The sequence below is a fragment of the Cydia amplana genome, chromosome 19, assembly GCF_948474715.1.
Source record: "Cydia amplana chromosome 19, ilCydAmpl1.1, whole genome shotgun sequence".
NCBI lineage: Eukaryota > Metazoa > Arthropoda > Insecta > Lepidoptera > Tortricidae > Cydia > Cydia amplana.
In genome coordinates, this window is record NC_086087.1 from 14,083,170 (window position 1) to 14,111,071 (window position 27,902).

Here is a 27,902-nt window from a genome sequence, read left to right on the forward strand (position 1 = left end):
CTTTTTTCCTCCTATTAGGATAGAAAGAGCTCGTGATTCTGAGTAGAAATAACATTAAAAATCCCAAATTTGAAAAAAATGTGTAGGGGGCAACAAAAAAAAAACGCTCTTAAACTAATAGGTATTAATCTCAAATTAACTTCTAGTTACCTCGTAAAAAATATTAATCCTAATATTAATATTACCCAAACCATAACACCTATTTATCAAACCGATCACTAAAACCTAAGTCTCATCAATAAGGTAAGACACCCGATAACGGGCCCTAGCTCGCGAACCCTAGTAACCGAATTTCGGGATCGACGCGAGCGAAACAAAAACTGACCTACATCGCGCCCTCCGTTCAGCCACCCTACCCGTCTTGCCCCTGCATTTTCCTTCCTTTCAAGGTGAATATTGATGCATTTCTACTATTCAATCAATACTCATACAATGCATTTGAAAAGACCAGATAAAGAGTATCAAAATACCGACAAAAAGGATGCATTTTTAGGTTAGGAAATTTAGTCTGCGTGGGTTCAGATGTTTTTATAACATAAAAAGTAAGTGGTTAGCGTTTCCAACGTCCCATTTACGAGCTAAGTGGATGTAAACATCCCGATACAATGTAAATAGTGGCCGTCCAAGGAGTCGATCGCGCCGCAAAAAAAGCGCATCCTATTATCGACTACAACAAAAGGAGTTGCAGCGATACCTAAGTACACATCTCGATTCATCGTCTCGACTCGAATCGGCGAACCGATGCCATTGGCGCGCCCCTCTGTCGCCGCGCGGGAGCGGGATGGAGGTACCGTTTTCGGGGCAGGGAGACAAAGAGGTTGATAGTCATCTTAGCTGCCGAGTGGCGTCCCACTGGGCGGGGCCGCGTCAAGGAGTGAGCCTCAGATGCGCACAGTTGGAGGGGCTTCGCTCGGCCGAAGGATCGCACTGCAGTCGAGCCCCGCGCCGACCGCGAGCGCACGTCCAGCGCCGTGCCCGCGACTTACGTAACAACTGATCGGATCGAACCTTCCGATAAATCAATCGTGATCGTCAACTGTCGATAATTTGTGCATCGATAATTTTTTTATCATTTTTCCGCGCCGAAACAAGTGAACTCGATTGTGTACTTTGTGTTGTTTTTGTTTTCACGCTTTATTTTTGGGCGTATATGAACAGTGTTTTGATTATTTTGACGGACCAAGTGTGAGAACAACTGTTTTTCGGACTCGATATTGTTCTGTGATTTTATTGACATAAAACATGGTGATATGTGGACACATGGTGGTATTTTCTATGTGATAACAACACCTGACTTGACACTGATGTAAGTGTTAGTTTGTAGATTGTCAGTGATGTCTTGTGAAGTGTACAAAATCTGTGATATTTTTCTGTTTTGACCCAAATAATTGACAACTAAAATTTTCACTCGGACTCGGAAAATCGCACTAAGTGTAGGTGTTAGGTACTTATAGATAATATTTTGCAAAATCCTTCGACTTAGATTTTACAACTAAATCTTATAAGAATAAATCTGATCTGATTAACAAAATTCTAATTGGAACTCTCCAAAACATTTATTTATTTTATTTATTTATTTAACAATATATTTACACGGCATTACACACAAGCCAATACAGCTAGAAATTAAACATTGCAAAAATACACAGTAAACAAACACATGATACATATTATAACATAGTTTCATATTACTTTTTTAAAACAAACACTTAAAAATTTGAAGTTTTGTACTAAATCAATCACATTGATAATTATGATAGTCTAGAATTAGTTATGGTATATTTAAAACTAATATTAATAATAAAAAATTGAATTAAATAGAATAAGACAAAATTATCAGAAAATGGAATAAGTAAAAGAAATTTATTTACACAAAGCAACGAAATTTTTTGTGTAAATATTATCAAAAAGCCGATAAAAACAAATTTAATTGTACTGTCTGTCTACTGTTACTACCAATTACTTAACCGGAAAAATACTAAACCATTTCTTGAAATAATCAAAGACAGAATAAAAACACAATCTGAGTCGCAGCAAAATCAATCGTTTAAATCATTCCAAATAATTTAGCTCAATTACCGCATTTTTAGCCGCGCGGCGGCGGCACACTAGAGCGAGCCCGTGATTGATCGGTGTCGAACCACTTACCGGTGCGTTTACCCTAATCCACCGGCATTTTTGGTATTCCACAGATATTCGCAGCTTCACACTCAATTGAACAATGTCGTGATGGTATTTGCAATCCGTTATTGCACTTGAATGTGGAAGTAATAAGTACTTTTATAGATAGTTGTAAATCTTTACAAAAAAATGGGATTTACGAACTAGGTATGTGTTACAAAATCGGTTTGAAGATATTGAGCAAATTTAATTTCCTACTTACATGTTCAGTTAGTTTTTGAATTACTCAACGAGTTCGGCAAATTATTTTTTTCATTGTAGGTATTCGATAAATAATAAAAGATAACATAATATTTTTTTGCGGATTTTTTTTTTGTTTGTGTATTATGGTAAATCTTGTTAGAATAATCTATTTAAAAATCCGTGGTGTTTCCTAGATTTGTGGTGACCATACGTAAAGTGCTTTAGTGGGAGATATGTTAATAAATTATTTCATACTTTAATACATTTAGTAATTTAAAAACCTAAATTGAAAATAAAAATGATTTTAGTACAAACCGACTAAAAATCTATTTATTTATTCAAACAAGAACGCTTAATTAAGTGCGTTTTCAGCCAAAAAAATGTAGTCGTAATATTGGCATACTGATGTGACTAACAAAAATATACTAACAACTGTGTTGTTTATTTTTTTACTCAATCTTTAGTTTGTCTGGGTTCACGTTTTCTGCGTTCCACAGTTGTGTAACATAAATAAATCACATGATGGGATGATCAGCATAGTTCCGAGTTTAGAACACTTTGTTACTGCAATTTTGATTTCTAAACTGAATATTTATTGGCCCTTCACATCACGTATTTACAGAATGTATCAGTTTTTTATTAATTTATTTTACTAAGGTGGTTATAGCTTTTGATTTAGATTGCTTTATTTCAAAATTTAAATTACTCTATAAATTTGCTACATTCATCAAAAGTATGTTTACTTCTCATCATGATCGTCTAACATTACATTATAAACTTAAAATAATAAAATTAATTAATAGATGAATTGATTGATTTGGTGTTATATTTAAACAATCATACACCACATCAACTTACCTTTAAATAAACAGTTTTTTACAGTTATTTGACAACTTTGTAAGTTTTGGAACAAGAAGTCTTGTTTTTTTTTTTCAAAAATACATAGTAACGATATTTTCTCAGAATACTGTAATTGTAAATATATTTAGTAATTTTAACATGAACTAAAAATAAGAAAAATATCACAGATAAATCTCTTTACAAAACACACAATTTAGTACCCTTGCACTTACTTAGTGTAATGGGGCCCGCACAGATGGCGGTGGGGAGACTTGACCTCAACTTCGGGAACTACCAAACTTCTCAAGTGCTTTGGACAAATTAGAACAACTGATAATCCCGTCTTTTATTTTTTGGCTTGTAATGTAATGACTTAATCATTGGGACAGTTAGTAGTAACCAGAAAAGTAATAAAATTGTAGTGATTATATGTGGGCCGATATTTATTTGGTGGTCGATTTCTTTTTCTTAATTTTGATCATAGGTATTGGTTAAGTTTGAAAAGCTAATTATGGGCGGAATAATCACGAAATACCAATTTTAGACGAAAATGTATGTCATTTTCAATTGAGTTGCGAATATTCCATACCTAAGTTTCTATAGAACACGGTGAAATTACGCTTATATTGTGTAGAATTTATTTACTTACCAAGTTTTATCGAAATCGGTCGAATAAAACGACAACTAAATAAAAACCGGCCAAATAAACTAGCGACCCACCCCGGCTTCACACGGCTTAACAAATTATACAAAAACATTCGTCTTGAATCACTCTATCTATTAAAAAAACCGCATCAAAATCCGTTGCGTAGTTTTTAAGATCTAAGCATAAGTATGTACAGACAGACAGACAGACAGCGGGAAGCGAATTTGTTTTATACTATGTAGTGATGAAGTGATGCATGTTTGTTTATTGCTTACAGTAATTTGAATTTAACCAGTTATTATAAGTTTAAGATAATTTTGAGGGCGATAAGGTAGGTAATAACTGTCGTGATATTTTTTTACTTAATTAAATAAATATTTATTTTTGTGCAATTTTTTTTTTACTCAAAATGTATGTCTTATACATTATATTACCATCAGGTTGCTCCATTAATTATTAAAGTAGTGGGTTCGATTCCAGTTTCCGTTATCGCAAACTCACACCTCTATTAATATCTATTAAATTCGCATAAATACGCCGCTTCGATTAACATGTATTTATTACGTTAAAAACCGCGATAAAAAATTCAACATCAATTTTTCACCCTTTGCGTTTTGCGATTACCTATAAAAAGTTTGATCGTGACATAAAATTGCGTGACGATGAAAAAAGTGTATAATTAATTTAATTTGCAATTAATCGTCTATTGAGTTGAACCGGATCTTATAACCGATTATTATTTTATTTTACACAAATTCCTAATTTTATTTTATCGTCTAAAAGTAATTATAAAACATAATAAATAAACTAACCAAAATTCAGTTTTTTCTTAATGAAATAAATTGGTGACAATCACTAGGTCCACATAAGGTGCATTTACCCTACATTTAATCTGTTACCGAGATCGATAATGTTACTAATCGTCTTTTTAATACCGTGTGACTTGTATTGTTACAAGTCTAAATTCTACTACTAGTAGTAATACGAAGTGTGTGTATGTCGTATGTATTTATTACGTGATATCATTACCAAATTAAGACAATTTTTTGTTAATATTTTTAAATAATTTTTAAAAGCCTTAAATAAATAAGTTTTTTATATTACATTATTCAATACTTAGGATATATTTTGGTAGGTGTTGTTTATATGAAAAGGAAAACATAGCAAAAAACCTAATTGTTATTATCCAACTTTTTACTAAAACTTAAAAAATCTTACCCCTGTTTTTTTATTATTATTCGATATATTGTCAATTAGCCACTACAAAAAATATGGCGTTATAAAGGACGATAGTAACAAGTGGGTTTGTAACAAATTTACAAACCAAAATATTTATTTCCACCGTATTTCATTAAACCGAGTAAAACCGTGTGCAAAAGCTAGTAACAAACACGTTAACATTAATGTCCTATTGTTTAATGCTTATACTCAATCACTGTGAGAGAAAAATCCGTGATACGTACAAACCGATACTTTTCAGAACTATGCGATTAGCTTAATCACACAATGGATAATTATTTAAGTATTTCTTGCAAAAAAATGTTCATACGTCACGGCGTGATGTGTCGGATCTTTTTTTTATATGTCTGTGGAAAATAAGCGTAGTTGATGGTAAGTTGTTGACGAAGACTATGGATTGTAAGTAAGGTGTCATATCGATACCCCTTATTCACACTTGTACCTACCTGAGCGTTTTCCAAAAAAAATGTAGGTACATTTCATTCATGTCTTCAAAATATTGACTTCTTGGGGTCATTTTACTCAGAATCATTTGTACAGTCACGCCTCATACATGAAAAAATTTGTCCCAAAATTTTGTATGAAAAAATATTTTTCCAGTGCGTCACGTTCATACAAATAAAAAAATTATTCGTACAAAAATGTGACGATCTGGAAAGGAAATCTTTGTGAAATGTATTCTTTTTTTTGGAAAACGCTCACCTACTAATTACGGGGAAAATTACATTTCTAAATGATACAAAATACATTAAAAATTATATATAAACGAAATATATCAAGAGTACATAGCCATAGGTACTATATTCTAGTGCAACCTATATTTTTTTTGAGAATACACACTTTGAAAATTGTATATAAAATAGAATAAGTAGAATATACTCAAAAAGCTTGATACTTGGTGATTTTTCCAGTTCGCCTCTATTAAAAAAATTGTAATTTCTTTAGCAGACGTCTTTTCTAAGTACAAAAAAAAATAGGAAATAAATACAGGTTCGATACCCGGTCTAAACTCCACCATTTTTTGCAAGTATTTTATAGCATACAATAAATATAGAGCTACTGGACTGAAACGGACTTGATCGTTTTTACATGAATAGGTTTTACAGCCGCCATATTTCAATTTAATGATCATTTGGCGTTGTTAATAGAAAACACAGACATAGATAACGGTCATGATACAATTATTATAATGAATAAAAGGTACCTACAACTAAAAAATACTTCACAATAGGGAATATTACCCGAAACTCTGCGTAGGGGGCGAAGCAAAGAGCATATGACAAGAGCCGTCATGGAAATAGAACAACCTAAGAATGGCCCAAGACGCCGACCGACTACCTGGATGGGGACCATTTCCAAAGACATGAAGACGACGGATTTAAAACCAGAGATGACACAGAAACGCCCAGAGTGGCGTTTACGGACTAGGAGGGCCGACCCCAAGAGACATGGGAAATAGGCTCGGGAGAAGAAAGCGAAGGGTGCTCCACTACCATAATTACTCACAATGTGAGGCTCTACCGCAAACGAGAGAGTCAACATTTTGTTAGGTATCTAACCTCTCTATCACTCTTGTATATTCGAGCTATAAAGAGGCAGATAGCTAAGTTTCGATTTCGCGTTCCCCGGTAGGCCCTTTGTAAACAAACCGCCTTGATGTATCAATGTCAGATTTTATTGTCTGTGAAAACTTGTCAAAAAACAGTTAAAGTTACAGTAGGTATAGGTTACGTCACTTACTCAGGCGGCACTCTGAGCCCGTACCATGAGTCACTGACATTGTCAAAACTGACATATATGCTATCGAGAACGTAATTTACTTTCTATACATCTCGTTTGCACTTATATGCGAGTACGAGCGAGATGTATAGAAAGTAAATTACATTCTCGATGGCGTTTATGTCAGTGCCAAACTGATGGTAGCCGTACTGGCGGCAGAACATTGCAGTAATACCCCCTTATTCAATAAACATAAAATAAATATTACGGGACAATCTCACACAAAATGGCAACGAGTGTCTAGAAATACTATATTCCATACCGGCAGTAAAGTAAGAAATGTCTCAGATCGCATGTAATTGTCGGCCGAGGCGAAGTCGACAAACATGTGTCCTGAGGCATTCTTAATTTACTGGCCAATGTATGTAAATGTATACTATTTCTCAGTTCGATAGAGACTGGAATTTACGTTTTCCGCACGGAACCAAAAAAGATACTTTTTCACCCATATGTTTCATAAGCCTCAAAGTAAACTGTGATACTACTAACACCACTGCACTCCTGTAGCCCGTTTCTCAAAAGCTTGTAACATGTAATACAAGTGGAAGTGCCTTTCTAACAAAAGCTGTCAAAACGTGACATCCGCATGTATTATAAGTTACTAGCTTTTGAGAAACCCCCGGTATGTGCCTTATAATTGTTATTATATTTCGGTCAGACTCGCAGATAAGATAAGAGTTACGTCAACATCCGCCGGATCGCTCTTAGACTGCGCGAGCGCTGATTTCTTATAACTATTGATATACAAGTAACTATACGTAGGTAGGTTAGCGGTATCTACCTAAGAAAATGGTACCTAGCTACTATGATTAAGGTTTTGAATGATTCACGGTTAGTCTCACTAGACTTATATAGATCAGATATTATAGGTTTCTTCTATGGCAAGTATATTGACGAGCAGAGTCGGGTGAGGAGTTAGTGGAAGTCAAACACCTTATGTGTGATAGTATAAGAACATTCTGAACGTTTATTCTCTAAATGCCTATTGTTTTATACACGTTAGGTTGCGCTGACACAAGCAATATGCGTTTATGTCGCAGTAAACCAAAGCGTTACTGCTAAACACTAAAAGTGGACATTTACCACATTACATAGACCTATACGGCTACCATCAGTTTGGCACTGACATAACCGCCGTCGAGAACGTAATTTACTTTCTATACATCTCGCTCGTACTCGCATATTTGTGCAAACGAGATGTATAGAAAGTAAATTACGTTCTCGCGATAGCGTAAATGTCAGTTTTGACACTGTCAGTGACTCATGGTACGGGCTCCGGTCTATATAAGTCTAGAGCTACTGCAATTGTTTCAACTTATACGAATGTCAATATAGAATTTCTAAATGTTTTAAGCAATTCTCTAAAAGGTGATACGTCGGTTGCTGTCTTATCATCACAAAATAATCTATTTTTTCAGTATTAGAATGTTAATTGTTAAAAAATGTAATTAACATATATTATATTTGTTCCCGAGTTATGGATGTTTTCTATATTTATATAAGTATTTATTATATACTAGCGGCTTCGTACGGGTTAACAAACAACGGGTTAACAAACAAAAAACGGGTTAACAAACATAAAGCTTCCTCATGAATCACTCTATCTATTAAATAAAACGCTACAAAATCCGTTGCGTAGTTTTAAAGATCTAAGCATACATAGGGACAGACAAACAGCGGGAAGCAACTTTGTTTTATACTATGTAGTGCTAGTAGTGTAGGTTAGTACTATGTAGTGATATATACTTCGTCTAGTACCCACAACACAAGCCAACAACAACAACAACATAAGCTAACTGTGGGACTAAATAGGTTGATCCGTCTAAAACTGTCCTATTATAGGTACCTTAGGTATTGATCTACAGCACAGCTTGACAACAACTCTAGATACAGGCACTTTTGCGTTTGCGCATTGTTTTTATCATTACGTCACATTCTGTCTCTATCGAATGTAATTGACCTAATAACACATTACATAATAATATATAACTTTCCAGATTTTTATGTCAAGTTTACAATAAAATAACGTCATTGGAGACACACATTCCAATCGAATACCTATAATGTGGTACTCATATCGATCGAAATCAAATTTCAAGTTTCGATTACAAAACTTTTATGTAATTTCGTATATGTAGGTACCCTTAAATAAGTAGATATAGATGGTCAAGCAAACCTTGTCAGTAGAAAAAGGCGCAAAATTCAAATTTTCTATGGGACGATATCCATTCGCGCCTACATTTTTCAAATTTGCCGCCTTTTTCTACTGACAAGATCTGCTTGTCCATCTATACCTAGATATCTACTAATATAAATGCTTACGGTACCTATAATTAATCAATTGTACTTGACACGCAATTATATTTATCATAAGCATAAGTACAAAACAAGTGCTGTTTTATATTGTTTACCAAAACAAAAAAAAATACCTAGGTAAGTACCTATCAAGCAAGGAACAAATTATTTTATGTACTATTTTTCGATTTGTGTTTTTAAATAGTCACACTACTATATACATATAAATTATAAACTGAAATATATATCAGAAACCGAAATAGATATCACACTAAAGAAAAAGTGTAAAAGCGGGACCCTATTACTAAGACTCCACTGTCCGTCTGTCCGTCTGTCTGTTTGTCAGCATCAGGCTGTTTCTCATGAACCGTGATAGCCAGACAGTTGATGATTTTCACAGGTGATATATTTCTGTTGCCTCTATAACAACAAATACTAAAAAGTACGGAGCCCTCGGTCGGCGAGTCCGACTCGCACTTGTCCGGTTTTTTTATGATATAGGTGGCAAACGAGTAGACGAATCGCCTGATGATAAGCTTTTACCGGTTGCAAGAGTCACAAGTGCGTTGTCGGCATTTAAGATACCAATAGTCCGGAAATACCGCAGGCGACAGTTCATTCCATTACCTATTTATATTCTCAAAGGAAGTCGAAGCATAATTGCTGCCTTGTTTATGCCTACAATTACCAAGAAAATATTAAATACACTATCAAGCGAAAAAAACGGGTCACATTACTCTCCTTATCAGCTAAAATGAGTCTTCGACATATTTTCTCACGGTGGATGCGGGGTATTTTGGACTCTATTGCTTTGTTTTAAGGTTTGGAATTGAGAAGGTTTGGTATAATAGTTCGTTTTTTGGTGCAATCGATGAGAGGTGGCGGAAGATTAATAGATCAGATCCAGCGTAATAAAAGCGGCCAAGTGCGAGTCGGACTCGCCCATGAAGGGTTCCGTATTTAGGCGATTTATGACGTATTAAAAAAAAACTACTTACTAGATCTCGTTCAAACCAATTTTCGGTGGAAGTTTACATGGTAATGTACATCATATATTTTTTTTAGTTTTATCATTCTCTTATTTTAGAAGTTACAGGGGGGGGACACACATTTTACCACTTTGGAAGTGTCTCTCGCGCAAACTATTTAGTTTAGAAAAAAATGATATTAGAAACCTCAATATCATTTTTGAAGACCTATCCATAGATACCCCACACGTATGGGTTTGATGAAAAAAAAAATTTTGAGTTTCAGTTCGAAGTATGGGGAACCTCAAAATTTTTCTATTTTTGTTTGAAAATCTTAATGCGGTTCACAGAATACATCTACTTACCAAGTTTTAACAGTATAGTTCTTATAATTTCGGAGAAAAGTGGCTGTGACATACGGACGGACAGACAGACGGACAGACGGACAGACGGACAGACAGACAGACATGACGAATCTATAAGGGTTCCGTTTTTGCCATTTGGCTACGGAACCCTAAAAATGAAACTGTCAACAACCAACACGCAATTACTGATATCGCCCTTTTGGAATATATTAGATCAAAATGTGATTTCAAACAGAGTTAACGATTGTCACGTTGGCTACGCACTCAGATAAAATTAAAGATTTTATGGAGGTCGGGTCATTTTCACCCGGTATGTATAGATTTTAAAGTTTATCGTTGCACTGTCGGGTCAAAAGTGTTAAAAACTTAAAACTATACAGGGGGCATATCTTTATCTGTCTCACCCTACCTACCACGCGAGAATGATCGAATGGACATTAAGTAAAACCAAACAGTATTCTCTGTATCCAAGTAGGAAGTACGAGTAAATCTAAACATAACATATTTATAGACTATTATTGCTTGCTATTTATACAATTACGTGCGTCGCATATTTATGTCGCAAGCAGTAACGTAAAGTTACTGTTAATATGTTAACTTAGGCATATAGTACAATGAGAAGTTTTAATACTTTGGTCGTCACAGTTGCGTGTGTGTGGTGTGACGACCAAAGTCTTAAAAAGTCTTAAGTCTTAAAAAACTTTTGAGAAAAAGTCTATATTATAGTCTGAGAGCAAGTTCTTAGTGGCGGAGAGGAAAATCTGGCGAAAGATTCTGGGGCCGATCAGAGATGAAAATGGAACTTGGGAGGCGAGGGAAAAATAGGGAGCTAGAGGAGCTGGTTGCGATGCCCAATATAATTGGCGAGATCAAAGCCACACGACTCCGTTGGCTTGGTCACCTGGAGAGGATGGGGGAGGATTGCTGTGAGAAGAGCGTATGTAGGGCACCCGGGCGGAAAACGTCCGTCTCGTCCCAGAGATACCGCTGGAGTGACGAAACCCAAAAAGACTTGTACGCCCTCGGAATACCCAACAGGCGCGAAGTGCCGCAGAATAGGGCAGAGTGGCGCTCTCTAGTGTCAGAGGCCAAGATCCTCTTTGGGTCACTGAGCCAGTGATGTATGTATTTAGTCTTCACCCGCCATCGCTTATCTCCTACACCGTACGGTGTAGTATATCAAAGTATTGCTAACGTAAACACTTCATTACGGTCAATCAATTGATGGTGTAGCTTACTGAATGGAGTCACGTGACCGTAGATATAATTATGATTATAGTGTTGGCAGAAACTCGAGTCTATTGAAGAACTTCTAAGTCATTTCAATTTAAAAAAGTTGAATGTCAAAATAACACATGTCAAAAATTACAATAAAATAATAATCCATACGAATATACAGGGTGCTTCCTGTAACAGGAGCAATAAATTAAACTGTAGGCTGTACTCCTCAAACTGACCAACATTTATTCAGCAACTTTTGAAAATAACTCTTGTTTTGATTTTTATTACACTTTAAAGTTTATTCTAAGACGCAATGTATTGCAAATTTTGTTATGTTTAAAGCGTGACAAGCAACGTCAAACACACTGATGTCAGCGTACATTGAAGACAATATTTATTTTGTATGAAAAAGAGGAAGTCTAAAGGATTCATAGTTTTTAAAAGTTGCTGAACAAATGTTGGTCAGTTTAAGGAGTACAGCCTTTAGTTTAATTTATTGCTCCTGTTACAGGAAGCATCCTGTATAATATTATAAATGCGAAAGTGTGTCTGTCTGTCTGTCTGTCTTTCTGTCTGTCTGTTACCTCTTCACGCTTAAACCGCTGAACGGACTTAGTTTAAATTTGGCATAGAGATAGTTTGAATCCCGGGGAAGGACATAGGATAGTTTTTATTTCGAAAGTAATTCCTAAAGAGGGTGAAAAGGAGGGTGGAAATGAGAAAATTAATGAAACGCCTGTTAATTGGTGTAAGCAATGAAGCATATTATGATGTTATATTTCAAATTATTGCCATTAGTTTTATCCATGCGCTATACTACTGGAACTAGTTCCACGGAGACGAAGTCGCGGGCAAAAGCTAGTACAAAATAAACAACTAAAGGGGCCCACTGATTAACAGTCCGCCGGACGATATCGGCCTGTCAGTTAGAACAAAAAGTTGACAGTTCCGAACAACTGACAGGCCGATACCGTCCGGCGGACTGTTAATCAGTGGGCCCCTTAACACTAAATTAGAGACACAAAACCAGAATAAAATTTCATTGAATGTGATCAGTGATCACACGTTACCTTTTCAGATTGAAAAAAACTTTTTACAAAAAAAATAAAACCGACTTCAAAAAAGATGAAATAAAATATTATCCTTTTTGAAGTCTATGCGTTATGTTTGAAGTCGGTGCCAAGCCAAGTAGTAACAATACCAGTCAAAAATGGGATTTATAGCCATAAAGCTGATTATTTTTGACTGCTATTGTTACTACTTGGCTTGGCACCGACTTCAAACATAATGCATAGACTTCAAAAAGGATAATATTTTATTTCATCCTTTTTGAAGTCGGTTTTATTTTTTTTGTAAAAAGTTTTTATTTTTCCATGTTTAGTTTCCCCAATTTTCCTACCCTTAAGGTTGGATTTTTTTTCCAAATTTATATGGGACCAACTTCGGGGTATACCCTTTCTAATAAAAAAATAATTATCAAAATCGAACTACTCGGTAAAAAGTTATGCGTGGTCATACATAAAAAAAATATATATACAGGGTGCTTCCTGTAACAGGAGCAATAAATTAAACTAATGGCTGTACTCCTCATTCTGACCAACATTTGTTCAGCAACTTTTAAAAATTATGAATCCTTTAGACTTCCTCTTTTTCATACAAAATAAATATTGCCTTCAATGTACGCTGACATCAGTGTGTTTGACGTTGCTTGTCACGCTTTAAACATGACAAAATTTGCAATACATTGCGTCTTAGAATAAACTTTAAAGTGTAATAAAAATCAAAACATGAGTTATTTTCAAAAGTGGCTGAACAAATGTTGGTCAGTTTGAGGAGTACAGCCTACAGTTTAATTTATTGCTTCTGTTACAGGAAGCACCCTGTATTAGATATGAGCGCCGCGCCGGCGCGCCGCCGCCGCCGACAAAATTTTCGCGCCGCCGCCGCTGACGCTGCGCTATCGGCGTGGCATCGGCGTGACCTTGGTAGTTACTACTACTTTCGGAATCAGATAATATATTTTTAATCGAGTTTAGATCATTAACGGCGCCACTTCGAATAGTTTATAGGCATTCAAAAAGTATTTTAGGCCCAAATAATTCAAAAACATCAAAAATGCAAATGTGTGAAGGCAAATGCAAACTTATCTGTCTAGTAACCGCGCTACTAGTCTTGGGGAAACGAAATTATTAAATATCAATTTTAACATCAATGTGCTTGTAATAAACATACTGATTTCCTTCCATTTTTATTGTGGAACGTCCCACATTTCAATTTATAGATTGTATATATACACTAGACATATGTCAATCACAATGAAAAAATTAACTGTGATCAACTCTGGCTAACATAGAAGGTAGCATCCTATAGAAGTGGTCTACGCGTGCCTCCGTGAGGGACAAAACATATAAATTCGACCAATCATAGCGTCGCATTGTGCCGCTATGATTGGTCGAATTTATTTGTTATCGTGGGCAACAAATGAATTCGACCAATCACGGTGGTCAATTTACGGTGGGGAATAAAACAAGATGTGAGACTGTGACAAGGACAAACAATAATAGCGCTTTCGCTGCTACTCCTACTGAAAGATACATAAGACTATCCCGTTCTGTCAGTTATCCCCACCACTCATGCCCAATCCAGTTATACTAGATTCATGCTGGCTAACGTGAGACTCGAACCCACATCTTTGGATTACCGATCCAATGCATAACTAATTTTGCCAGCTAACCATCCGTAATGTACTGCGAATTTAACCATTGGCAAGCATGGTTAAACGTCTTTAAAAGGTATAAAATGAGGTTAATTTTGAGATATTAAGCGTTTCCACGTCCAAATGTCCGGCCGTTGGCTTCGCACGGAAGGGCGTCGGAATCGGGTCTCAATTAAACTTGGCCACTGTTCAAATTTCAAGCTTTGCTTTCTCGCAGCTCAATCTTTGGCCTTGCATTGCTCGCATGGAATTAAGCCGCTATCTGAATCTGCAAGTTTTTGGCCCTGTTTGGAGCTGAACTTTCGGCCTGTTTTAAAACGCTTGAGCATTGGTCCTTATCCGATCTTAGCTCCATTGCAGCTCGGCCTTTGGCGTCGCACGAATGCGCCCGCATGAAAGCTCCACATCTTTAACACTATGGCTTCAGTCTTTATCGGCCTGCGCCCTCGCTCTGCTCTCTTGCAGCTCGGCCTCGCACAGTTCGGCCGTCAGCCAAGCTTACACTTGGCGTTCGATTCTTAGCTGTATGCTTATATTGGTTAATGACGGAGCTCGATTTTCTTTGGACTGTCGACAAGACGTTTCCCTGATACAGTTAATCCGCAATTTTAAACTTAGCACAAAATATAAGGGCCTCGCTAAGATCTTCCGGCCAGAGCCTCGCCAAGATTAAGACCGCCTCTGATGCCGCGCGATACCTCTTATCCACAGTTTATACGATATCTATTTTTTTCGTACCATTATTCAATAAATTATCCTTGAAAATAAAAAATGCATATATTTCAATACTTTCTTACAGCAAAAACATATTTATTCGGTAAAATTTTGGTTTGAATTCTTTTTTCATTAATCGAAGGTGTTTCAAGGTCACGCCGCCGATTCGCCGCCGCCGCCGACCAGTTTTGACCGGCGCGCCGCCGCCGGCTAAATGCCTATCGGCGCTCATATCTACCCTGTATATGTATACGCGTCGACTTGAGAACCTCCTCCGTTTTTTTCGTCGGTTAAAAACACATCAGTTCTTCGGAACTGTCACCTTTTACTGACAGGCCGATATCGTCCGGCGGACTGGTAATCAGTGGGCCCCTTAACCGATTTGCAAGGCCGAAGTGATCCCATAACTCCCATAAGTGTTCCGTGAACAAAGTTTTTGTACGGAACACTAAAAATTGAATACATAAGTGGTACCTGACAAAAGTTCGGATATCACCATAAAAATCTTGACATTTCCTGCTCGGTCATTTATCTAAGTAGACTCGGATTTCTAAGTACATTTTACCTAACTTTCTCACTTCACATTTCACGATTTCAAATTTGTGGTTCTGAAAATATTTAAGTGTTGGCAACGTGCTTGTGACACCTTTGGCATTACTAGCATTCACGTTTTCCTGAGTTTAGATCCACATCCAGATATATTATTCAAAAAATCAGTATCAGATTGTTTTTTAATAATTAATCTCATTATTAAAACGGCGGCCATCTTTATCATAAACAAAATCATTCCCACATGATGACGATAATCGAAACATTCGAAACGCACAATAATCGATTCCAGCTACCGATCATTAATAACCAACATAACTAGACCTCTATAACCTTATCATTTCTACCAAATCAGGGCTTAAGCTTAACTGGATTAAAAAAATCAAAAAACAATGTCCATTCACATTCGGGTCGCACATGTGTCGGTAAACAAGGACAGAGCTATACGATAGAGGGAGATGGATTGATTTTTTTTCGATCTCCGATTTGCCACATGTGATGTTCAAATAAAGCCGAATTGAATTTTATGTCGTTTTTTAGGTAAAAGGGTTTGTTTGCTACCGTTTATTGTTTCTATAGAATTTGTACACGATTTCTTTTTGACGATGTTGGCAAATAACCGTCCGAACCGTTCAATACTAAGTAAATAACAAAGCCTAAGGATGCTAGAGGGAAAATATCTGAAATAGGATCATTGCGCTTTTCCGTCCATGCTCTAGTTTTCGTCCACTCGACAGATTAGCAAATAACATATTTGATATTTAATTTGCTACTTGCGAAATATCATTTTTATGTAGATAGATATATAGTTTCAACATTAAGGATTGCAATAAGTCCAAATTTGTGCCACAATGTAGGTTTATTTATACCTATTCAAATTTCGTCAAGTGGACGAAAACTAGAGCTGGACGAAAACTAACGCACCGACCCTAGGTATTATGACAGCGAATACGCTATGAAACACTTAAATTTATCTATAAGTAGGTACATTAGATATTTGCTTAAACTAAATAGTTATTTGACATTCTGTCATCCTGGACTGGCGATATACATGCAATTTCAATTAATGTCAACATTTATACTAAGAGCAAAACTCACTGACCTTAGATGTACCTTAAGTCCTTCACAATAAGGTTTAAAAATCATCAGTTAATTGTATGGACGATAGTACTGTAAGAAGCATTTGGCAACGTATCAAAATGTATGAGGCATTGGCAGTAGTAATTTTAGCAACCTCATATCTTAAAAAGACCGTCGCTTGGAATATAGACTTTATTATTTAAGAAATAGAGTTGAATTTTGAAGAGTAGTAAAGAGGGTGTTACGATAAGTGTGTGTAAAGGTATTGTTTATTATTACTAGATGCATACACGTGTAGATGTGTTAGTGTCGAGCTAAGAGGACATTCTGTCAGTTGTCAGTCAGTTATGTTTACAGTTTAATTGCTAAATATTTTTCCATTCATTCGTCATTCATTCCATTCGCCTGAAAACTACCTATCAGTGACGAAGCATTCATAGAACTCTATTTTCACCGATTTAATATTTCATTAATTAATTTTCATAATTCAACCAATTTAATACGGCTCGTGTAGCTAAAGAAAGCCAAATATACTCTGGCTTCCTTATCATCACTACATAGTATAAAACAAAGTCGCTTCCCGCTGTCTGTCCCTATGTACGCTTATCTTTAAAACTACGTAACGGATTTTGATACGGTTTTTTTAATAGATAGAGTGATTCAAGAGGAAGGTTTATGTATAATTTGTTAACCCGTGCGAACCCGGGGCGGGTCGCTAGTACTGAATATCTTCAATATACCAACTTATTTGACGCGCCGCCACTGCTACTTATACATATTTTTATTTTAAGTCAATCGCCACTAGCCCTAACGATTAACCGTCATTTTCATAATACGAAAACGTGTCACAGACTAATTATAGCGCCGCGAGTCACCTGCCGCTCTGTCACTGCGTTTTGATGTATATTGTACTATTTCTATACTGTGACATTATTGATCATCTTTGAAGAGCTAACGGAATAACGTCGCACTATAAATCTGAGAGCCTAACTTAGCTCAATGTGGTGAAGATCGTCTATAAAGGAAGACCGTCTTTAACAGTTCTTCTCGATTTTTACTCTTGCGTTTCTTGTAGGTAGGTACATATACTCCACTTCTTGTAGGTAGGTACATATACTTCACTTAAACTTACAGAAGGTCGGTAGGTAGAGCAGAAGGAGCGAGCTCTCTTTCTTTCTATTCTGAGTAATTCTGACTATTTATATCTGAGTGTCGGTATTTACACAAATACGAGAGTTGTAGCCCTATGAGTCTTCCCTACAATACATTTTATATGTCGGTCTGTCCCACATTGATCTTAGATAGGTATTATGTATTTCTACATACCTATAACTTCTTAGATTTTCAACTAGGTATGAAATACCACAGCAGAAAGCAACAGTAATATGAACTAAATAGGCACTTTATTTAAAAAAGTCACCTATTCTAATTTTGAATTACAAATGCGTGTCTTAATTTAAAATCCGTTACTCATTAGAATCGACATGTGCACCGAAACTCGAAGGGGAGTAATATTCGATTTTATCTCGAAGCATTTGAAAAAAGAACGTCTTTTTTATTTAAAAACGGAACGACGATTCTGGCGTAATTACTAGTGATGGGACAGTGCAATTAAAATCAATATATCGATTATTTTTGATAATTATCATAACGCGTGAAATATTTTTTTGTGTTACCTATTTTATATGTGAAAATTGCTTTCTCAAAGAATTTAAAATATAAATAGAAAAGACAAAACATTATTATTAAGCCCCTGAGACTTATTAATAATAAGAAGACCTCTTCTTCCTATTGTTGTCCCATATTTCAAGAATTGGCACAGAAACCAGTATTTATAAAAGTGACTGCCATCTGACCTTCCAGCTTCCAACAATAGGTACAAACTAAGTAAAATCATTCGTTACCAAATTAACAATATCATTGATAAAGCTTTTACCGTTGTACACCCAGCCGCAAAAGTGCAAGGCCACTTTATGAATGAGGAATTTATTCATAAAATGGCCATATACATGTAATTAATGCAATCATAATGTGTCCATGCAATTTTGCAGCTCGCCGTACATTCAGAAACACATTTTTATTCTCATTAGTTCAAAGGATATCCCCAAATCAAAGCGCCACAAAAACTTCCACCCCATCGGACGTCATATTTCGTTCCGTCTCCATCGGAAATGCCGAAAGTGTCATACGTCTTGTCTCATAAGCGGACGCGCCTTTATGCATCGAATATAGGGTTAATGGAATGAAGATATTCAATAATGTCTGGCAACCATTATTTTTCAATAAAAGTACATTTGAAAAAAAATAAGCGCGAGAATAAAAACGTACAATATAACACTTTTTCTTCGCTTTTTGGATTGTTAGAATATCATGATGGGTAATTTTAATCAAGAACTTAATTGATTATTTAAAAAAAATACGCATTTTTATGTGTTATATAAAGAAATACATTAAAATCTAGTCTTCTGAGATTATAAAAAAAAACATTGAAATGTTGAAATACTAGTAAACATAATTTTGTAGATCAAACAAAGAGTATAACAAAAACTAAACGTCGAAATCGAAATATGGTTCAATGAAAAAACCGGGTGCGAATTCGCCCCAAGACCACAAGCTGTGTTTCCAATGTGTTACCTCTGTGCTAATGAATCGGTATAACAAACTGGAAGAGGTTGGTTAAGAGTTACATATTTGCTTAACTAAATTTGGTTATTTTTGTAACTTTAAAGAGTAACTTTTGTGCACTCATGCTTCCATCTTTCTCTACCTGCTTGCTTTGACCTTCCCACGAAGATATTTTGTATTAACAATAGGCTACATGACTAATTTTCGTTTATGGTATCAATCGATCGGGTTTGTTTTTAGGATCAAATGTCTATATGGGACCCATTGCATTAAAGTAACACAAAAGTCAGAAATTGTAGTCAAAGGCCGACAGTCGCACTTCACTCGCGAAACGCTCTATACAAAACGACAAGGGAACGTGACGTCAAGGTCTCTGGGAGCCCATCTTGTAGTATGGACAAAACAAGAAAATTGCGTTTTTGTCGGTGAAATATTGCGTTTATGTATATAGTTGCTATACCATTTTTTTTGGATGAAATGTAAGGAATCGAATGGTACCCTTACTATTATCGTTTTTGGAAGTTAAAAAAAAACTTAAATTTTGAAACTTTCAGGTCCTGTATTTTTGTAATTTTTCAATATTTTATTTTAATATCCACATTATTGTGATAAATTGCTCGTTTGCTATCTATTTTACTAGATTTTGTTATAAAATTCAAAATGTGTCATCATCCCTATTTTTGTTTATTTTGGCCATGCTAATACTTCAGTATCCTAATACCATTGGTAATACCTATCTCTTTTTTTTTGCCCAAAGTGGTGGCTATATTCTCTAAAAAAAGCGGCCAAGTGCGAGTCGGACTCGCCCATGAAGGGTTCCGTATGTAGGCGATTTATGACGCATAAAAAAAAAACTACTTACTAGATCTCGTTCAAACCAATTTTCGGTGGAAGTTTACATGGTAATGTACATCATATATTTTTTTTAGTTTTATCAGACTCTTATTTTAGAAGTTACAGGGGGGGGGACACACATTTTACCACTTTGGAAGTGTCTCTCGCGCAAACTATTCAGTTTAGAAAAAAATGATATTAGAATCCTCAATATCATTTTTGAAGACCTATCCATAGATACCCCACACGTATGGGTTTGATGAAAAAAAAATTTTTGAGTTTCAGTTCGAAGTATGGGGAACCCCAAAAATTTATTGTTTTTTTTCTATTTTTGTGTGAAAATCTTAATGCGGTTCACAGAATACATCTACTTACCAAGTTTCAACAGTATAGTTCTTATAGTTTCGGAGAAAAGTGGCTGTGACATACGGACGGACAGACAGACGGACAGACGGACAGACGGACAGACAGACAGACATGACGAATCTATAAGGGTTCCGTTTTTTGCCATTTGGCTACGGAACCCTAAAAAACACTATTAGAAACATTTAAAATCATCTATAACCATCTCCCCCCACATTCTTTGCTTGCTACCGATCATAAACAAACTTTTTTCTCTCCCTCCTAAAGACATAATTATGTCATCTCACTGTTTTAAGCCGAGGATGATTATAAATCCTCTAATTATTATCCCCAAGAGTGTATCCTGATGTATTTATGTCCGTATTAAGCATGTGTCAAAGCTTCTGTATATTTCATTACGTCATACTATGAGAAAGCACTTAAGTCTGAAAAAAAGAACGAGGTTGATATACGAACAATAACAGTTGACACTTAGTTCGCACTAGGTGGCGCTAGCAACTGATAAAAGGCAAACTTTTCTTGCATGCAACAAAGTAACACGTCGGAACTAATCGAGAAAGTAATAAAAAAACAAAACGCAACCTTACCCTTGTTACATTAGAAGCGTAGTCGATTTTCAGTAACAGCAAAACCAAGTTTACACGCGTATAAAAACTATGGCTTAATGCTGGCCACCTGCCTTTTAATAAAGTAAAAACAAACACGCGACGTATCGAATTGTATCGATAATCGCTCGTAATCGGTTAGTGTCGTGATGCGCGCACGTTAAAAGTGTCATTCGATTGTTATTCGAAAATTGAAATCGTCCATTCAGTTAAGCTGACGTTTATAGCGATCGGGGTTGCGTAAGTGAAAAGGTCAACGGTTGTGTTTTGAGTTATGGGAACAGGAGCATCCTACGCGGTTTTGGACGTTATGTCTTTGACAGATCGTAATTAGTTACATATACTTATCGTATTAAATTTTTTATGGAAAATTAGCCTACCTATAGCTGAATTTGTAGCGTTAGACCACGACAAGTCTGCAACGATTTTGATAGCAGACGCAATGTGCTATGAAATTGTGACGTATAAAGAACACTTGCTCTGCGTATGCTATCAAAATGCAGACTTATTTTAGTCTAGGTAATTTCTCTACTAAACCACAATACAGTAGATCATCCGACACTTAGTTAAAATACGAAAAGTTTTAGAATAACTCAATCATTCTGTTGATGTTTGGGAGAGGTGTTCGTGCAGCAAAAAGCATGTTTTGATCATCAACTTATTTTCTGACTACACATAAATACGTTCGTGTTTACTAACTTTACTTCAGGAAATATGTATGTCCTCCAATCCACACAATAACAGAAAGTAAAAAACGCAACAAAAACTCGAATGACGTGTGACTCGTTTGCAAATCAATAGCTTGTTCGACAAAGCACTTAGCACACGTCGAAAAACCACTCCGAAACGAAACAAAGCAACAACGAAAATCCATCAATTAAAGAACTGCTACGCTCAAAGGGCACAAACGAAGAACCACAACGAAAATCACGAATACCCAAAAACGAAACCGAATATGACTAATATCGAGCACAAAGTGCAAAGTCGTCGATAACGCCTCTATGGCAACAAAAGGAGGGAGTTTCGAAAAAGGAACACCGCGTTCGAATTTCCGTTTGGAATTCCGCGCAACATTTTAGCGATCTTGATTGTGTATAAATAATTAGTTCTGAAGCCATAAAAAGAACTAAAAGGCATCGATTGGGAGCAAACTAGCGAAGTTTCTGTCACGAAGGTTCCTTCGATGCACGATAGATTTTACTACGTTCGGTATTGACTGTATCGCCATATTTAAAAATCGAATTCGGGAATCGAATCGCATTTGATTTTGACCGTTATTCTATCCACGATAGGGATGTGAAAAACTCGTATCGAATGTAAAGTTATGTTTGTTTTCACATTTCTTCGGTGTGTTTAAAAAGTTTCGCCCGTGTGAGGGTTCAGGTCGGTTATATTTATGATGGTTATAAAATTGTTTGCGGCATGTTCCTTTCGGTTATTGTCGAGCACCTGTCTTTAAATTTTATTGTCGAAAAATGTTTATCGATATAACGATTACATAAATCTAGATCGTCTAATCGGTAGTGAAGTTGAAAATCGATTCAAATAAAGTTGTTTAGAAAATTTAAATTCTTGTTTATCAGAAAATTATACAATGTATTATATGTCTGTAGTTTAAATTACACTAGTTCAATCAAACGAAGCTATTTTGGAAATTATAGTAACGTAATATAAGATTTTGTGTCTTTTATGACGTGTCATTATAACGGTCATTGTCATTAATTAAGTAGTTGTTTTTGGTATAGGTTTTGAAGATTGTGTCAAGTTTTTTTTTAGGTCTTGGAACGTTTCGCACATCCAAAATATTGAATATTTAAAGTTGTACAATGTCATGCCAGTTCCCAATTGTACGATTCTCAATTGTAACGTAGCCACGGCGGTCGTTAGCTAAATCTACGATCGTTAGCTAGTTGCAAAACAATAACAGTTATGAATACTTAAAATTATATTAATAGAAACGATCCTAAGTGAACCACTCGACACGACAAATTTACAATTCTAATACACTTGTAATTTCGAACGATTTATTTTTGACCGAATTTCGTTCGACGAAAAATAAAGTTGTTAAGCCCCCTGTCGCTTAATAGGGGTTACACGCGACCGAACTGCCAACTTAACAACACTAAAAAAAAGAAGCAAAAACAAACTTTATTTTATATGGCGCAAAGTCTTTCACCATGAACAAATAAGTTGGTCATAGATGTATCGATAAGACATTCGTATTGACTATGACATCCTTAAAACTATTGTCGTTGAGTTTAAATTTCGAACGTCGTGTCCGTTCGAATTTTAAGCGGCTATTTTGAATTTTTTACCATTTATATAAACGTATTAATCTTTCTTGAGACATTAATTTTGTAATTTTTGTTTAAGTTTTGCATGTAAACATTGGGTTTTTGATAATATATATCTGATAAAATATCACAAATAAAATCGCCTTCAGTAAACGTCAAGTATTAAAAAATTTTAAGCATTATTTTCGTCATTTTTATTTATCAAAATAATTTTACTTATTTATTAGGTACCTGCCATAAATTTAAACAGTGGCACTTCTTATCCTTATGAATTAATACAATATTAGTAATATTATATCACGTTAAAAATACCATAATATAATAGAATCAAAACTGTCACCATAATTTTTACTATATATCGTATTGCTTTGATTCATTAACTAAAATTAGTTTAAAGGTATGACGCCTCATATCTTAATGATATAATGTCATATCATAACAAAAATACTATAAATTTCAAATTTCTTAATAGAATTAAAACGGTCAGTGTCAATGCACCCCTTATCAGGGCTAATGAATATTAACTAATAAACTGTGGGTGTTTCTGTCTGTGACTCACGACGTTTGGGGGACTATATGTGGGGGGATCCGTAGATAAAGAAATTAAAAATAATTGAGCTGTTTTTCTTGGAGAATAGATAGTATTAACGACAAAACTACTAGATCGCCGTTACGAGTAAAACGATGGAATCTTCAAAGAATATAACATTCCAAATTGGAAAAAATCATGTAGTCTGTCAAGCAGGATACCTATGTTAGTAGCAATGTAAAGCAAACTCAAGTATGGTATCCATAGGAAACGAACAAAAAGCAGCAATGTACATCGAACAACGATGAAATCTAAACAAAACAATTCCACACCCACAAATAAAATATAAAAATGACACGCGATTTTCGCGCAATTCAAACGTAGTGTTGCTAATCCGTGATTTTTCAAATTTGCCGCCTTTTTCTACTAACAAGATTTGCTTGAACAAGTACCTATATCTTATCAATGACGCAAATTGAAATTGGCCAGTAGAGTCTGTGCGGAAAGAGACGAGTCGTGGAATGTAAGGGAGCCCAATACATTTCACGACTCTTCTCTTTCCGCACAGACTCTACTAGTATCTTCTTAACATTCCAAATAATAAAAAAACTGGCATAGGTACCACAGGTGGCTCTCAGTGCCACAAATTCAAATTGCCCAGTACGTAGGTATCTAGCACGTTCGAAATTTAAAAAGCAGTAATTAAATGGCCGAAATCGATGGATCGATCGTTCCGTGCGGCGTGTAATCCTGTTTGCATATCGCCGCACGAAGCCGCACTTATCATGTTTATTGATTGACACGCCCGTAATTCACTAGTTCAACCCTAGCGGACGATGGCGGTGCGGGGGATGAGAGGATAGCGATTTACGCTGAGTTAGCAACCCGCGAGTTTTCGGTAACTATAATGTCAGCTGTACACACTGGACGAGAGCCTCTCGCCGATTGTCTCGGCACCGCGCCGATCCAAGAAGCGCGAGACGAGACAAGGAAGAGCGGGACGAGAAGGATGCAGCATGTACACAGTCGTTCTCGGCCTGTCTCGGGGTCCCTGGACGAGTGTGTACAACCCGCATAAAAGTTGCTTTTTAAATTTTACAAAAAGGGGCGTTTATTATGGAGGCTAAAATACTTATTTTGCACCTTTAAACAGACTTTGAATAGTTAATAAGACGAATTTTACTACTTACTTATTTGCTTTTTAGTTCTCTCAATACAATTTCGGTACTATTTTTAATTTGCATCATCCTAACACACAATAAACAGTTTTATTTATTTTTAATTACTCCCGTTTCCTGTGTTGTTGTGTTTGGTTCCTGTTTTACTTCGAAAATAATGCCATGCATGCAAAAATAAATTAGTACCTATGTACCCGTTAAATACCTAAGTTTTATGAATAAATGAATGAGTATGAGTAATGTATTAGAAACCGCTACCGCTCCCGCTACCGCTCGCCACTCGCACCGCCCAAAAAACACAAGTCGCGCTTTACGGCTTTGTTCAGGTGGCGATAACTTAGTTTTTAGGTGTTTCGGCAACATGCGACTGCGAATTATCATTTGTACCAGCCCTGATCGTATCGCGTCTTGACCCCAGTTAGAACTGTTAGGAATAGTTCGTTTATCAGTGATCGATTTGAATATGCTAGTGGCGGTGCTGTGGTTGGGGTGGGTAATATATTGTTGTAATTATGAGGTCTATCGTTCAGGCGACACGCGATGTTACTGACACTGAGGTGATTTGATATAAGAATAATGGTAATTTTTATCAATGACAATGCATGACAAGAAATGCCAAAAATTAATAGATCTTATGCTTGACAAGTTCAATATTAACTTAATTATACGATAACCTGAAAACCTTTGTTTTTAACTAAAACAACACGCGAATCGATGCCAATTCCAAACTAAAATTAGTCTTTCATTCAAAAGTCACGCAAATCAATCAATACTGATTAGTTTTACTTTCTTTTCAGGGCAAAATAGCGAACATATAGGGTAGGTGCGTTAGTTTTCGTCCAGCTCTAGTTTTCGTCCACTTGACGAAATTGAATATAAATCTACATTGCTGCACAAATTTGGACTTAATACAATCCTTAATGTCGAGACAATATATCTATCTACATAAAAAATGTATTTGGCAAGTAGTAAATTAAATATCAAATATGTTATTTGCTAATCTGTCATGTGGACGAAAACTAGAGCATGGACGGAAACTAGCACAATGACCCTAGCTAGATTTCTAACCTACAACTAACAAACTCAACATGCAAATCGATAATAACAAAGCCAAATTACCGTTTCTTTCAAAACTTGACACGCAAATCAATCGATAGGAACCAAACTAGTCTTTCTTTCTTTGCAGGGCACAATAGCGACCCGTGTTCACGACACGCGAAGTCCTCTGCCGCCAGTTCGTTGGCCGTTTGGTCTTTGAAATGCCCCTGCAGGCGACGGGGGCCAGTTTTACTTTGCAATGTATTTTTACCATTAAAATCTTGAAAATATCTTAATTATACTATTAACATAGCAATTAATACTTATTTAAATAAATAAATATTGTAAGCACATTCTTACACCAATTGACTAAGCAACACGGTAAGCTCAAGAAGGCTTGTGTTGTGGATACTCTGAAAACGATATAAGTATATAAGGCCGTGCATCGAAAAATAACAGGATCTTAGAAAGGTGGCAGTGGCTAGCCCCGGAAACAAACAGTAGTGATTTTCGGATATATGTTTCTTGACTATATGATAAGAGATTTCGTAGTAGTCGAAACACGAATGCTTAAAATTTTCTCGATAGAAAATAAATCCAAACTTACGTGTTCATTTTTCGGTTTTAGCTTCGTGCAACTAGAAAACACATCCATATCCAGCACAATCCACCTTACAGCAAAGGTTTTCATCTCGTCTTAACTTTCAAAGAACTAAATATTAACTTATTATCCTTTACCGATGGATTTATTATCGATTTTTGATTTTATGAATTCAACAGCAAACGCCCATTTTACGCAGTTCGGTTTCTCTTTCTGTCATGCGTCAAAGTCATAAATGCATCCTTTATGCCAGTAATGTTAGATGGCCGTCGTGCCTCAAAGAGGTAAGACCTATGTCACTTCGCGCAGCGCTCCGAATTACGTAAAATTTTAATATCCAATAAACGTTGAGTCGTAACTCCATTGAGTAGTAACGGAATCGGAGGTAAACCTATGATGGTGCCTTCTTACAGGCCTATACGTTACGCATGTGTGCGTGTTTGCTTAGCTACGTCATGCTACGTCGAAATCTATACTCTTTGTCAGTTACAACGGGTTAGGAAATTTCGACAGATATTGAAATGTATCGGTAGCTGTTTGGTATTTAGCCATCAGAATCTAACCGTAACTTTTTGCTTTATTTTTGTTTAAAAATAAAATATCTATAAGAATATATTATTTGCTTTTTTTCTATTGTAATGATAAAAATAAATCTAGTATGTTTCATGCTCAAATAATTTAAAATAATTGAATAAATATTGAAAACTAATTGATATTATTCGTTTTAATTATTATATTATTAAGTTTGTTTGAATAAAATATTTTATTTCAATAATACGAAAAGTTATTATATTTAAGTACCACTAAAAAAGGTCCCTACTTACAAAAACTCACTTGCACGGGCCGGGGTTCGAACCCGTGACCTCCGGTTTGAAAGTCGCACGCCACTACAATTTCACATAAGTAATTTACAATGACATGATACCGTGGAAAAAGTGAATATTACAATGTACTTGTGTTACTATCATTTTATAGTTTATTTTGGCTTGACAAGGAGGAATGAGAAAAACGTGCAGAGCGAGAGGATTAAATCTCTCTGTCCCTTTCTTAAAGTAGCCA

The 27,902-nt window shown here is 35.7% G+C and overlaps 1 protein-coding gene across 3 annotated transcripts in view; it reads left to right on the forward strand.

Moving 5' to 3' along the window:
* Positions 1 to 822: 822 nt before the first annotated feature.
* Positions 823 to 27,902, forward strand: part of LOC134656856 (homeobox protein cut) — a 213,609-nt gene continuing 186,529 nt past the window's right edge. For 2 of the 3 annotated variants that reach the window (XM_063512381.1, XM_063512382.1), the window contains exon 1: positions 823 to 1,306. The gene's annotated coding sequence lies outside the window, so the exon portion shown is untranslated. The remainder of the gene's footprint in view (positions 1,307 to 27,902) is intronic. The other variant, XM_063512384.1, reaches the window with a different exon arrangement.